The following is a 16,021-nucleotide window of genomic DNA, read 5'->3' on the forward strand; positions in this document are numbered from 1 at the left end:
AGCATGTCAAGTGCAAGTAGATAAATAAGTACAACTCCGGTGAGAAGGCAAACGGCGTTTCCGTGCGCTGCTCTGGTTTTGCCAGAAGCAGCTTAGTCATGCTGGCCACATGACCCAGAAAAACTGTCTGCGGACAAACGCCAGCTCCCTCAGCCAGTAAAGCAAGATGAGCGCCTCAACCCCAGAGTCGTTCGCAACTGGACTTAACCGTCAGGGGTCCTTTACCTTTACCTTTAAAAGTAGCTGAGGGATTGGGGATTGAATCAGGTTGCAGCTGTGGTAACAAAGGAGGGGGATTTAGCTCCATCCCTACATCATTTCACTGATTTCAATCCTTTCTGATTGCAGAATCTGCCTATGGCAGAAATACACAGGTACCTATTCCACACCTTTTTCAGGGGGAAGTGTTAAATCAGGAAGACCCCGCTCTCCCATAGAACCTTAGTCTTCTGAAGCTGCTAAAAATGCCCCATGGAGAATCTAATCACAGATCCCCTGCCGTCTCATATGGTTTGATCCTAATCAGGCTCTGCTCATAGGTGAAAGGGATGGTCAGCATATGGATTGAAGCAATAAAGAGTTTACTGTGGGTCGCAAAGATCAGATATGCATTCAGTTCCTCCTATGGCTCATGGCGACTGCAGCTAAGTATCATTCAAAGCTTGTCAGGTAGATCTCATTTGATGTACTTAGCAAAATGAATCCTCAAAAAGGACCATTTGAGGGGAGGTTTTGTTCAGTGGCTGGATTCCTAGGAATCACAGCTGAGCTCTTTCCTAGGTATTCTATTGTGGGCAAATGTTTGGATCAAATGAATATCTATCAAATAAATTTAAACATCCACAACATATCTGGTCTGTTGTGCAAATAATTCAGTTTTTAAAATATGTACTTAAACATTTTTTTTAAGGATTTCTCTAATAAAACAATGAAAAGTTCAGTGGCACCTTAAAATAACAAATATAATGTTGTTTAAATGTCAGGTGGTGATGTGGTTTTTGGACCTGGAAAGCAAAAAGAGAGATGCATTCCTTATTCCTAAAGGAACCAAAGCACTCTATGAAAGTCTATTGAGAGGTGTGTTTTTTCTTACATCAGACTCTCGTGGCTTGAATTTGTAATGAACTTGTAATGAAACGTTAGTTGAAAATTACCCTGACATAGCAATTAAAACAAACATCAACACATGTTTTAAAGCAACATATCTTTAGTGGTGTGATTCCACAAGTGGAGAAATTGTTCCTAGCTTGTTTTTTTTTAAAAAAAGAAGAAGCATAAAACCATCTTTTCTCTGCTTGAACACATTACAAAAGAGCCAGCTTATTCATGGATGCAGTTTCCCACATTTTATTTAAACAAATTAGATTGTAGCCAATGCTAGTCCTACCCAGAGTAGACTGGTTGAAATTAAGAGCACAAGTTAATCTCATATATATAGATATATAATCATATATGCTTTCGTAGATTTTCACGGGTACAGGAATGCAGGTTTTGGTGTCCTCGGGTGTCTTCCCGTGTAAAAGTTGGGGTGTCTAGGCGACGTTTCGACGAGGTCTCACTCGTCATCTTCAGGCTGGTGCTTTCGGCTTCTTGTTACTGGAACAGAGCAGGATCTCAGTGTTTGAGTTCCTATAAATACTGTAGAGGGGGTGTGGTGTATAGCCTCCAATGTTCTGGGCAGAGAGGAAGTTCCCAGGCTAGTGTGCCTTTTCTTCTTTTGTTCCTTAATTACTTGAGAGATATCTTGAGTGATTTCTTGAGTGATATCCTGAGTACCACTTAGGTGGGTCATTAGGTGTGGATTAGTTGTTAAAGTCTTTGTGTCTTGACCTCTTGAACTTTGTGAAGAGTTTTCCTGAGAAGATGGCTGTACTGTACTTAGTTGTGCTCTGGCTTGGCTTCGTGTATAGGGGCGAGCTGTGGTTTTGTGGCTTGTGTCAGCCAGATCTGTGTAGGGATTGCAGGGGGGTGCAGCATCCGGAGGTGCCACCATGGATTGGCTACTGGATGGTGTCTGTAATTCATCTGTGGAGAGGGTCTGGGTTTGGGTCTGGTGTGGTTGATTGGTGTTGGCGTTCTGTGTGCCTCTGGATCTGGTGTCAGTTTTTGTGGGGAGGGCTAATTTCCAGATGTCTGGCAAGCGGGATGTGTCGTCACGCTTGTTCATGTTGTGAGGGTGTTTCTCTATCTCGATGGCTTCCATGATTATTCTCTTGTGGTGATGTTCCGTGTTAAAGAGCAATTTGGAATCTGCAAAATTAATTTCGTGTCCTGTTTCTTTCATGTGTTGGAAAAGAGAGGAAGTTTTTTCTTCTTTTTTGACGGCATTCTTGTGTTCTGCGATACGTGCATTTATTCGTCTGTTTGTTTGTCCAATGTACGTGGCTGGGCAGACTTTGCAGGGTATTTCATAGATCCCTTGGTTTTCCAACTGGATTTTATCCTTGGGGTTTCTGAGGATATTGGCTATTTTTTGGTTGGTGCAAAAGGCTGTTTTGATATTGTGTTTATGGAGGATTTTGCTAATTTTATCTGTAGTGCCCTTGATATAAGGAAGGAGGGCCATGCCATTGTTTTCTTCTGTGTCTTGGTTTTTGGGGGGTGTTTCCTTTTGGATTAGCTTCGTAATCCTGTTTTGCTGGTATCCATTGGCAATTAACACGTTTGAGAGATTCTGTAACTCAGTTGTCAAGTGGTCTTTGTCAGCCAGGCGTTTGGTTCTGGAGATGAGAGTCTTGGCTACGGAGTTTATTTGTGCAGGGTGGTGGTGTGATTGTGCATGTAAGTAGCGGTTGGTGTGTGTTTTTTTCCGGTAGATAGTGTGTCCTCAGGAAAACTCTTCACAAAGTTCAAGAGGTCAAGACACAAAGACTTTAACAACTAATCCACACCTAATGACCCACCTAAGTGGTACTCAGGATATCACTCAAGAAATCACTCAAGATATCTCTCAAGTAATTAAGGAACAAAAGAAGAAAAGGCACACTAGCCTGGGAACTTCCTCTCTGCCCAGAACATTGGAGGCTATACACCACACCCCCTCTACAGTATTTATAGGAACTCAAACACTGAGATCCTGCTCTGTTCCAGTAACAAGAAGCCGAAAGCACCAGCCTGAAGATGACGAGTGAGACCTCGTCGAAACGTCGCCTAGACACCCCAACTTTTACACGGGAAGACACCCGAGGACACCAAAACCTGCATTCCTGTACCCGTGAAAATCTACGAAAGCAAATATATATATATATATATATATATATTTCAACGGGTCTACTCTGCGTCAGACTATCTAATTGGGCTAAAGAAACAAGCTGCACAAGGAGATGCCCATAACAGTTTACAATTTACTTGTTGCTCTTTTGAGGCCATACTATTATAACAAGTTCATCAGTGAAGTGTATCAAAGCCAAGGAGGGTCTATCATTCACATACAGTGGTACCTTGGGTTACATATGCTTCAGGTTACAGACGCTTCAGGTTACAGACTCCGCTAACCCAGAAATAGTACCTCGGGTTTGCTTCAGGATGAGAACGAAATCGTGCTCCGGCAGCACAGCAGCAGCAGGAGGTCCCATTAGCTAAAGTGGTGCTTCAGGTAAAGAACAGTTTCAGGTTAAGAACGGACCTCCGGAACAAATGAATGAAGTACTTAACCTGAGGTACCACTGTATTCAGTCAATCTCAGAGTTTCAGCACTCATTTGAGCCCAGAAGCTAAACATGGAAAATGAAATGCCAGTATGAGGATTTCAGTCTGTTTTCTTCTGTGTCACGGTTGAGCGCTATGCATTGTAAAACTTGGGGAAAGCAGCCTCAGAGGCACAAATGATCAGAGAACTGAAAGTAAAGTTAGCCTGGGCCACTGTTCTGCCTACGAAGAAGACATAATTCAATTCATCTGGAGTTGGCTTTGCTGCAGCTGCACACTTTCTGGCCTGGGGGATAAACTGTGTCCCTGTCGAACGCAGATGTGCCAGTGAAAGTTCTTTTTTATTGTTTTTATTGTTTTTCAGGTATACTGGAACAAGTTATCTCAAGCAAAAGTACAGAATGTAGACAGAAATAATGAATCCCTGAGTTGACATGAGGCACTTTGACTTGGCTGAAGCGAAAATCATCTCCCTGGATTGAAGGAGGACACTCTAATGTCGAATAATAAAACTGATACATTACAGTCACACCCAAGAAAAGTCTAAAAACAATTATTAACAGTTTAATATATAAAGCAATTAAATCAATTTCACCTATAAAAAAACAACACAATCATTTAAAAACAATTCCATGTATAAAAACAGTTTAAAATAGCTCCAGTACAGATGCAGGTTGGGATAATGAACCCCTACTGAGAACATGTGTTGGAAGAGGGAGGTCTTCATTCAATAAGTGCCAAAAATAGGTGAATAAGAAATGGGAAGAAATGCTAAAGGAAGAAGAGGAGGAGGAGGAGGGGGAGTTTGGATTTGATATCCTGCTTTATCACTGCCTGAAGGAGTCTCAAAGCGGCTAACATTCTCCCTTCCCTTCCTCCCCCACAACAAACACTCTGTGAGGTGAGTGGGGCTGAGAGACATCAGAGAAGTGTGACTGGCCCAAGGTCACCTAGCAGCTGCATGTGGAGGAGCAGAGACTACCACTCTTAACCACTACACCACACTGGCTCTAAAGGATAGCTTGCACAACACTATAGATCTGGTTCCTGTATCAGACAGAATGGACTTTCTGATATCAAAGACTTGAATATCAAACACAATCTTCGGGTCATGCATCTTATCTTTCAAGGGGTACACAACCCCATTTAGAACGAGCTGAGTAACCTCTCCCAGATGCCAGATTTCCTGGGTAACTATCTGGATTAATTTCCATCTTGTTCAGCTCCTATCTGTCCTGAACTGTTGCCAGTGACTGTTGATGTTGTAATCATTTGATGTTATAGTTATTAGCCATCGGCCCATGATATCCCTTACGTTTGTCTGAACTAAGAAATGGAGCGCTTACTATGATCACTGGGCTGTCTAAATGGCTCCCCCAATTCAAGCAATGCCCTCCCGGTTCAAAGCATCTCAAGGTCTGCCTCTCCCCATTTGCACCAACCCTGTGATCACCTGAGCCCTTGTCTCCACATGAGGTCTAGAGGGTGGCAACAAGAGAGTGGACCTTTTCTATGTTGGCTTCCTATTTGTGGAACGCTCTCTGCAGGGAGGCTCGCTTGGCACCATCATTATATACTTTTAGGCGCCAGGCAAAAACTTTCCTCTATTTTCCTTCGGCCTTTAACTATCTGTGGCCTTTTAGAAGTGGGCAGGGTGTTTTTAATGTGTTTTCTTTCACCCCTTGGTTTTATTGTATCAACATGGGGGGCATTGTCTGTTGTTGTTGGTTGGTTGGTTGTAAGTCGCTTTGGGTTGTCCTGTGCAAGATAAAGCAACTAAAAACTCAATAATAATAATAAGCATTTGTAAGTGGTCATCACGCTGAGAGTTTGCATCCTCTCCTGTTGCTTCAATAATTTTCAAAGGTATACACAAAATGTCTGGGTTGAAATTTGGAAGTCGCAGCTGGCGACTTTCTTTTATCAGTGGTGTTTTGAAGGTGTTAGCATGCCCCAATTGTGTATTATTTAAAATTGCAGTCAATTTTCTTATCCTATAGTTCGGGTCATTTATTCTTTCCTTTTTTTATGACGGGCATAAATAATGCCTAAGTGGTTAAATTTTTCTTTTACAGAGGCACATAAAAGACAGAAGATTAATCTCCCAATTTAAACTGCAGCTTGAGGCATTTGCTAGATGCTTAAATGACAGCTAAGAGATAGTTTATGATTCCCTAGGTTGGGGCTCAAGGAAGAATTCAAATGCCCAGAATTTATGCAACTATTGTGGGGAATCAATAGCTACCTTTATGAAATAAATTACACCAGCGTTTAGCAGATGGTTATGCATGCAAAACAGCAATGCATGGAACATCAAAGCCGTTTATTGCAAGTTCCTTAAATGATTTTGTGTCAAGGTGTGTAGGTTATAAAACACGAAATACTTATTCCCTGCAGCATCTGGGACAGAACAGAGAATCAAGAAATTGACTTTGTATTGTGCCTAAAATCCCAATCACTTTCCTTGTGCAGTTAAGATATCAAGGGCAGCAATTTGTGGAGGAGAGCAACTCTTATTTTGACTCATTTTTCAAGAATTCATAAAGCATTTGATTTAGCATTGTTCGCATGGCAAACAACGACAGCTTGCCTATACTACAGATTAACTGTAATACATGGGCGTAGCCAGGGGGGCACGGAGGAGCAGTTGCCTCCCCCAAAATCAATAAATATCAATAAAAATACATCGCTAACTCAGGTTCTGCCCCCTCCCCAGAAAAGGCCTGCCCCCCCCACAAAAATCCTGGCTATGCCCATGTTGTAATATGGCTTGTTTGTTTTGGCACCAGCCTAATAGTAATATGATTTATTTGTTTTGGCATCAAGTAGCTTTAAGAAAACATCCCATTTATACCCATGCTGTGAATAGTCCTCTGTAATTGCACGTACTGTACTTTGCCATAATTATTGTTGCACATCACTCCAATCGCCAAGCAGCCAAGAGATTCCAGGGCTTCCAGCACTTATCTGGAGTTTGGTGTCCTTGGAAGGAAAGTCAGAGGGGCCTGTGGCATCTTCTGGGTATATGGTTTTATTTACACTTATATACAACCTGAGCATAAGACAGAGGGGCTCACAGCACAAACATCCCAAAAGATCTTGCTTCTCCATTAGTCACAGCTTTGGACCCAGCACAGAGCAAGCAGGTGTCTGTGTCTCCTGCCCAGCTCAGTTCACACACATGATCTCGGGCTGTTGTTCTCCTATAAGGGGGGTGGGGGTGGAAAGGCCCACCCATTTGTTCTATGTCACAGAGCATATTCTTTGATTCTGCTAATCGTGGTGTTTAACTAGTCAGCCGAAACCATTATCTAGACCAGTGATGGCTAAACTTGGCCCTCCAGCTGTTTTGGGACTACAATTCCCATCATCCCCGACCACTGGTCCTGTTAGCTAGGGATGATGGGAGTTGTAGTCCCAAAACAGCTGGAGGGCCAAGTTTGGCCATCACTGATAGAAAAAGGGACTGGTTGGGGAAGCTTACTGACATACATTCTACCCCCAACAGATACAGGATCCTAAGAATTGGAAGGGACTCAGGGCATCATCCAGACTAATTCCCCATCCCCCCAATTCCCAACATTATTATTGCTGCATTAAATGGTGTCAGAGACTCCTGTCATTTTCAGGTCACACACAGTAACATTTTCTACACGTTTCCTTGCAAGCTGAAAAAACAATCTGGCCACATGATGGAGTGACCAGATGACCAATTGCACACTAGTAGTTTCCCTTAGCTGCAATCTACCATACATATTAGGGTTGCCCAGCCAAGGGTGAGACCTGCCCATGTGAATTGTATCTAAAGGGGGAAATTAAGGGGAGAAACTTAATTCAGTAGACTGGCAGCTCTTATATAGCTTGCACAAATCATTCACGGCTGATTCTGGTATAGTAAGTTCTACTACATTTTTTTAAATTTGCCTTGAGAGCATCTTTAAACCTCTTTTGTTGTCCACTGGTATTTTGCTTTCCATTCTTAGGTTGGGTGTGGATCCAGAATTGGCCTCCACAGACACCTACAGACTCACTGTTAAGACCTTGTTCATGGGAAGAAAATCTTACTTGGCTTCAAGTGATCAAAGAAGAAGAAGTAGAAGAAGAAGAGGAAGAAAGCTCTACACATTTTGATCTCCAAAATGATTCTAGGACAGTCCAGGGTGGAAAATGGTTGTGTCCTAATAGCTACTCCTGTAACCAGGATGTAGCAGGAATCTGGGGTTCCAGACAGGCTGTTTATTCACATAAGGTTTGGTGGTTAGCTCATGCTTTCTAGTGCAATTATAACATCTATTTTTCTAGCTGCAAAAAGAATAAGAAAAGTGACAGAAATTGCACCAGTGACATCAATCACTGCTGTGTAACCACTGTGTGAAGATATCAGAACAACGCTAAAAAAAAAGAAAAGAAAAAAGAGGTAAGGTTTCGTGCCAACTTCTCAGTGCAAATGTCCTATTAACAGCCAGTCTGGAAATTTCATTTGAAGGATTCTGCTCACAGGATCACCCTGTGAAACATTTTGCATGTGACTTGCTTCTGGCATAACCTTTCCTGTTGCAGAAGCCTTGTTTTCAAGCTTAGCTTTGAAGGAGGTTTTTCCTGTAGTGTAGGCCACCTGTCCACTGTTTGGCACCTTCCTCTGCCTCTGAGGTTCTCTCTTGTCACCTGTCAACCTGATTCAGAGGCGGAGACTCCAAGAGCCTCCTTTTTTGTGAATTCAAGATAGATTTAGCCAGCTGCTGTCAAGAGGACCCCAGCTTGTCACACTTCAAATTTTGCTTTGGGGCACATGAAAAAAAAAAATAAGGGGACACCAAAAAAGGAAAAAGAAAAACACCCACCAATAAGTAATATGAAATATATGAAATTCAGAGTTTATATACAACTGTTTCCTCCAAGGACAGATCCTGAAGCTGAGGCTCCAATACTTTGGCCACCTCATGACAAGAGAAGACTCCCTGGAAAAGACCCTGATGTTGGGAAAGATGGAGGGCACAAGGAGAAGGGGATGACAGAGGACAAGATGGTTGGACAGTGTTCTCGAAGCTACCAGCATGAGTCTGACCAAACTGCGGGAGGCAGTGGAAGACAGGAGTGCCTGGCATGCTCTGGTCCATGGGGTCACGAAGAGTCGGACACGACTAGACGACTAAACAACAACAATTTTTTCCAAGGAGCTCAAGGTGTATATGGTTCTCCCCCATCTCGTTTAAAACCCACAACCCTTTGAGATAGGTTAGGCTGAGAGCAGGGGCAGCATATTCTGTTTTGCCGCCTGCAGCCAAACAGGGAAAGTGCTGTCCTCCCCACTGCCTCTCCACCAGAATCTTGCCTACTGAGGTTGTGCACCAGTGGCAGCTTCCAGTGAGATCTTGTGAGCATTCTGTGAGATCTTGTGAAAACTTGCCGGTTTCTGCTGCCACACCCACCCAACCTTGGTGGTGGAGGGGCAGGTGGGGTGCCCACAGAATCCTCTGCCACCTAAGGTGGCTTCTTCAGCCTGCCTCATGGGTGGGCCGGCCCTAGCTGAGAGGCAGGGACTGGTCTAAGGTCACCCATTGAGCTCCATGGCCAAGTAGGGATTTGAACCGTGGTTTCCCAGGCCCGACTCCAACACTAGGAAAATGCACTTAAAAAGAGTTGGACAGGGAAATGGTTAACAGGAAGACATATACAGTGATACCTCAGGTTAAGTACTTAATTCTTTCCGGAGGTCCGTTCCTAACCTGAAACTGTTCTTAACCTGAAGCACCACTTTAGCTAATGGGGCCTCCCGCTGCTGCCGCGCCGCCGGAGCACGATTTCTGTTCTCATCCTGAAGCAAAGTTCTTAACCTGAAGCACTATTTCTGGGTTAGCGGAGTCTGTAACCTGAAGCGTATGTAACCTGAAGCGTATGTAATCTGAGATACCACTGTATGCACCCCACAAGCAAATCAGGAGGAATGTTGAATGTCGTGTGGGCTTTATGGAGGTTACCCTAAACCTCCCATGACTTCCATTGTGTGTGGAGATCCTGTGACTAGTTCCACACTTTGTTTTGTTCAAAAAATGCAGGTCAACAGGCAGCAGTCTTCCTCTCCTTCGGTGGATAATAGCCTCTGCCACTTCTGTTGCTTTATTGTAGCATTTTTGCACCTGTGTTTCACAGGGTTGTGCTGAATTAACCAGGGGAACATTACGATTCCCATTGTGCCAAGAGGAAAACTGATGGAAAGAGATACTGGCATCTCAATTAAGCCCAAGGTACCTGGCTCTTCTGCTGATTTGGTCTCATTGAAGTAAATGGGAACAAATCAATTTAAATTGGAATTACTTTGGCGAGTAGAGAAGAGAATAGAAATGCTTTCAGCACGACCCCACAGATTAGCTTTGGCACAGCAGAATCCTGTTTTAGCAGCAAGGGAGCACCTGAAACCACCAGCTCCTTGTGTTGCTTCCTTTTGAAGTTGGTTCTGAAAATCTCTAGGATCTCTGCTTTTCACTGCCGCATTTGGATGAATACAATAGATTGTGCTCTGAAGGGATTAGTAATAAGGATATTTATCTGTGTGCCACTTTGGACTGGGACATTTTTCCTGTGGACAGCCTCATGCAAATATTCTTATCTAGCTGACAAAGATCAACAAATGAGCACAGAAAAATCCTTTGAGTAAACAGTTTCTTGTGAATGCCCTTTATAACTGCTAACATTGTAAGCCAGCGATAGTCTGTTTGCTTTAGATAAAAGTGCCCATGTATATTAGCCACTCTTGCAAGCTCATCTGAATGATTCTTGATCCATTCCAAGCTTTGCAAATGTCTCCTTTAAGTCATGGGAACAGCAGCATTCCACTTCACCCCAGAGAACCAGGCAGAGGGCCTTCTTGGTAGTGGCGCCCACCCCGTGGAATGCCCTCCCATCAGATGTAAAAACAGATAAACAACTATGAGACTTTTAGAAGACACGAAGGCAACCCTGTTCAGGAAAGTTTTTAATGGTTGATGTTTCATTGTGTTTTTAGTATTTTGTTGGGAGCCGCCCAGAGTATTTGGGGCAACCCAGTCAGATGGGATGATGATAATAATAATAATAATAATAATAATAATAATAATAATATAGCTAAAAGTATTTTGTTGGTTCTCTAATTAGGTTGCAATGTACCTCTTCAGATGCTGAAGAGCAACTGGCAGCCAGAGTAAATAATACTGGGGTAGTTGGGCAAATGGTTCCGGCTTGGTGCAACTTTGTATGTCCATGACGTAAACCGGAAGCCAAAAAGAATCTTGCTTAACTACAAAATGAATAATATGCCAATAACTAAAAAGGATGCTAATGGTTTTTCTAAGCTGCTTCACTTATTATGATGAAATCCCTGCATCTTTTCTCTGTTCCTTTTGATAATACCTCTGCATTAAAATAAAATAAAAATGGTGCAAAAACCAAAGCATGATTAGTCAGGCAGAACAAAATGCATTTAAATGAATGGCTGAAAGAATTCTCTGCCTGCTCCAATCCAGGCACCTGGCAAGCACAAAATTCTAGGAAGAAATCATTTTATTGCGCTTGACAGTATTATTAAACTTTAACCGCTTTCATTGTCTAATGCCATGATGTTCCTTTAGCTGAAATAAAGAGGCTTAAAGAAGTATTTACTAGATTCTCTAACACAATGTCTCAAAGTGAAACAAAATTAAAGAGTGCTGCCAATCCAGGATTTGCAATAAATTGGCACCCATTTTATGTAAGATTTCAAATGCCACACAGCACCAAGCAGTGTATTGAACAAGCAATGTGTGAAATGTTAAGCCTTTGGGAAGTTAATGATCAAGGACTGATGTATCATCTCCCCCTTAGCTGTCAGTCCCAAAGTTACTTCAGGATTTGTAGAGACGAGTGGGGAGCTGTTAGTCGTAGTAGCTGCAGAGTTTAATTGCCTGACTAGAAGCAAATCATACACAACCCTCCCATTTGTTACTCCTCTCTTCCACTATTAAACTGCACAAGAAATGAGAGAAGAGGAACCCTCCAGACATATTATATACAGATTATGAATCATCTTCATCTTTATTTTTTTTCCCCTACTCATCAACTGAAAAAGCTCCCGTTGGCTTTCAGAACAAGCAAGTTCCTGCCCTCAGGCTTACAATCTTAAAGGCCTATCACAAAGGGAAAGGGGAATGAAGAGGGCAAAGGAAAAAAAGCAAATTCAGGCACTAGTTCTTAAATTTACAGAATTGCTATAACAATCAACTAGAATGAAAGAAGAGGTCAAAAGGAGCTGGTCTCTCAGCGGTGTTGATGGAATACCCTTGCTTTTGCAGTCTGATGAAATGGAAACTTTTGTTCTAGGTGACAGCAATTGTAATTACTCCATCTGAAATCCACACATGTTGTACCATTACATTTAACATGCTTCTCAGGTCTGTTGCAAGAGATTGCGCAGCCCCCTCCTCTTTTTTGAAAGAATAATAATTTTTTATTAATTTTCAATTATAGTCTGATAATAGCTTCATTATAACAATACCAATTTGTTATAACATACCAATTTATAATACAATTATTAATGCCAATCGTTCAAATACCAAATTATACAATTTAGATAAAGTAGCCCCCTGCATGCTAATTTGATGGTTTTCTTTACTTCTGCATTCCAAAATCTTATAAATTTCAATTACATTCCTGTCATAATAATAATAATCCCTTATACAACAACTGCAATATTAATAACTTCTATTCAAGTTGACACATAAAATGATTTATAAAAATACAAGTGAGGAATTCAAACTATATGCTTGTTCTTCCTGTGTGGGGCAATTATTCTGTCCGTGGTGTTTATTCCTGTCCTTGTAAGATGTTATGTCTTTCTTTCCCCCCGGTTGTTGCTGTTATCAGTCATGCCTTAAGCAGAGCTGATATCCCATTGTTGTTCCAGAAATTTCTCCATTACTCCATCCCGTGCTTCATTGTTTTTCAACTTTAACAACAGCTGCAAAAGTCACTCTGTCCTAGTAAATAACCTGTTGTCACCATTTTTCCTCTCAGCCTGGGAAGAAGAACGGTCTGTTGAACTGCAGATGACTCAATAAAGAACATTATATGTTGCTTGGCAGTTCACAGACTCCTTTCATCCTTCCTTCCAACTGAAGTTACATGAGCAATTATACTTCCAGTTAAGTTAAATTCCAAGTTCTCTTAGCATTGTTCAGTTCACTTCATAAATAATAAAAGTCGGGGAAGAGTCAGCTCAAAGTTTCCATCATAAACCTTTTGCAAAATAGAGCTTCCCTCCCTTTTTCCTTTTTTTACACACACAGTTCCGTTTGATGTTATATTCCATATTTATAATCCAATTTCTTCCATGCTCGCTTGTACAAATATAATTTGAACTAATATTCAGAGGAGTGTTGCCAAATCATAAATGGAGAGAAGAAAACTTTAAATAAAGAAACTGTAGGCTCCCCTCCGCTGCCCACCATCTTTTGCACGGAATGAAGTCTTATCTCAAGTTCAAACCTTAAAGTCCTTGCAGTTGGTTTGTTCCACAGTTTGCGATCTCATCTATTCTAGCACATGCCTGTACTTTAGTCCAATTAAGCTCTAATTAACAGGAGAGCCCCTGCAACACAACCCCTTCCTCTTGTCTTCCCCCTACTGCCCATTTGACCTAATCCCCCTCCCCCAAATTATTCCCCCGCCCCATAGTTTTGCCACCAAAATTAGCAGCGGCAGCACTGGTGCTTTCTCCCTTCCTCACTCTGAGGAAGAACCCACAAGAACCTTCCTCAGAGCAAGGCATCCTGGTCGAGGGGGCTAGAAATGTGCCTGTACTGATAAAAAATTATGTTTGATCTTAGAAAAGGTTGAAAGTTACTGTGAGCCAATGAGCACCCTGTGAGCTCCCTTTCAACCCAACCTATTTCACAGGGTGGTTGTGAGCATCTTGGAGGGAAGATGAGGTGGTGGTGGTGATAGCTCAATCGGTAGAGTATGAGATTCTTGATCCCAGGGTCGTGGGTTTGAGCCCCACACTGGGCAAAAGATTTCTGCATTGCAGGAGGTTGAACTATGGTCCCTCCTGGTCCCTTCCAACTCTACAATTCTATGATGGTTAATATTATTTAGAAAGAGGGGCTCATCTAACTTTGGAATTAATCTGTCAAAAGCATGTTTTAGGGCTCTCATTGAAATGAGGTTCACAAACAGCTGGTCTCATGTTTGGAGGGTGTTGAAATCTAAACTTTCAAGTGGATTGTATAGAAGGGTGCACTTGGTATAGCTTGGATGATGGGTTTTGTTAATATGCCCTAACATTGCAGAGGGCCTTCTCAGTAGTGGCGCCCGCCCTGTGGAACACCCTCCCATCAGATGTCAGACAGACAAACAACTACTTGACTTTTAGGAGACATCTGAAGACAGCTCTGTTCAGGGAGGTTTTTAATGGTTGATGTTTTATTGTGCTATTAATATTTTGTAGGGAGCTGCCCAGAGTGGCAGGGGAAACCCAGTCAGATGGGCAGCACATATAGATATAGATTATTATTATAGGCAGGTATGCAGGGGGTTTGAGGGACGCGGGTGGTGCTGTGGGTAAAACCTCAGTGCCTAGGACTTGCCGATCACATGGTTGGCGGTTCGAATCCCCGCGGCGGGGTGCGCTCCTGTCGGCCGGTCCCAGCGCCTGCTAACCTAGCAGTTTGAAAGCACCCCCGGGTGCAAGTAGATAAATAGGGACCGCTTACCAGCATTCCGTGTGCTGCGCTGGCTCGCCAGATGCAGCTTGTCACGCTAGCCACGTGACCCGGAAGTGTCTGCGGACAGCGCTGGCTCCCGGCCTATAGAGTGAGATGAGCCCACAACCCTAGAGTCTGTCAAGACTGGCCCGTATGGGCAGGGGTACCTTTACCTTTACCTATGCAGGGTGTTGGACTAGATGACCCTCGGGGTCCCTTCCAACTCTACAATTCTATGATTCTCTTATTCTAAGTGCTGCACGTAGTGGGTAGTGTAGTTCTGATAGTGTGCTTACCATACAAATCCAAACCTCCTTTTTTAGTGGCATGGATTCACAGACAGCTCATTTCAATCTAGAGATGAAAACTGTTCCCTCATTCACTCTGCAAGACCTGATCCAGCGTTGTCTGAACCTGGTGGCAACATCTCCTGCTGCCTTCCATGCATATAAAACCAGGCCTGAGCATTCTTGAGTTGATGACAAAATCCATAAGAGGGAAGCTCACTTCAGAGTCTAGCTAATGCATTTGTAGTTGATTAAAATCGATAGTTGTGAAGTTTCTGGGCTGTGTGAGGTCTTTGTTTGATCTTCGCAGTCCACGGAAACAAATGTCTGTGTCGAGCTTTTCTATTATTTCACAGGAAAGAGATCAAAGTTCAGGGGCCCATCAAGAAGACACACCACGTGCAAGTCAATCTGGTCATAACAGTCAAGGTGCCAATTTTGTCAGGGGAAGGTTGAGCAAGATCACACAGCAACAAGCAGTATAGAATATCTGTCCACTGCAAGGCTTCACACACTGTTTCATTAGAGTCTGCACCAAGGTGTTGTTTTTGAAGACAAACTTTTATTGAAGACATACTCCTACTCAGCCATAAAGGGTATTATGAAAGAAACTGAAACTTCATTAAACTCACTGGGGGAGGGGGGAGCACGTATGTTCAGTATCTTCCAGACATAGCACGTGATCAGCTGCCTCAAAGAAAGTGAAGTATTGGGGTGGGAGAGCTGGAAATAATGCCAACATATTTCACATCTGGCAGAAACCAATGGTTTCAGATAGCACATGGGTAGACGAGTCTAAAAAGCCTGGGACAAAATTTTCACAACGCTCTAGCAGCTATGGTGACACTGCTGGGGCCAGACATGAGGGGCAGGTCCTTGGGAGACAGGGAAAAGTAGCCTGGTTGTCATTGTGGGGCTGATGAAGATACGAGTGACACCTGTTGCCTTTGTTGTTATGCTTTGCTAGAATCACTGAGGACATATTTTGAGAGGCCTCTCTGATCCTGGGATTATAAAACTAGGCCGTTGCTTCTGAAATACTTGTCCTGTTCTCGGATTCCTTCCCCTCACCATACACTCCAGTTCCTCAGGCCCCTATTGACCCTCCAGTTCAGTTTCTCTTTACAATAAGCTTTGCACAAGTGCTTATTTTAATTTTTGACAAGAAGCAAAAAAGCAACGTTGAACTGTATTAGAAAGGTAAACTGAATTGGAAAACAATAGCATGATCTTCCTCAGAGACTCCATTTGCTTTGATGCCCCAGCACTGCAATTTGCATTTGCAAATGATTTCTCACCATGAACATACAACTGTGTGCCGCATTTTTAATGGCAATATCAATAAGAGCCCTTAACTGTATTCCCAGCATACTT

This window comes from Podarcis erhardii (genome assembly GCF_964252035.2).
Source record: "Podarcis erhardii genome assembly, chromosome: 4".
In the NCBI taxonomy this organism is placed as follows: Eukaryota; Metazoa; Chordata; class Lepidosauria; order Squamata; family Lacertidae; genus Podarcis; species Podarcis erhardii.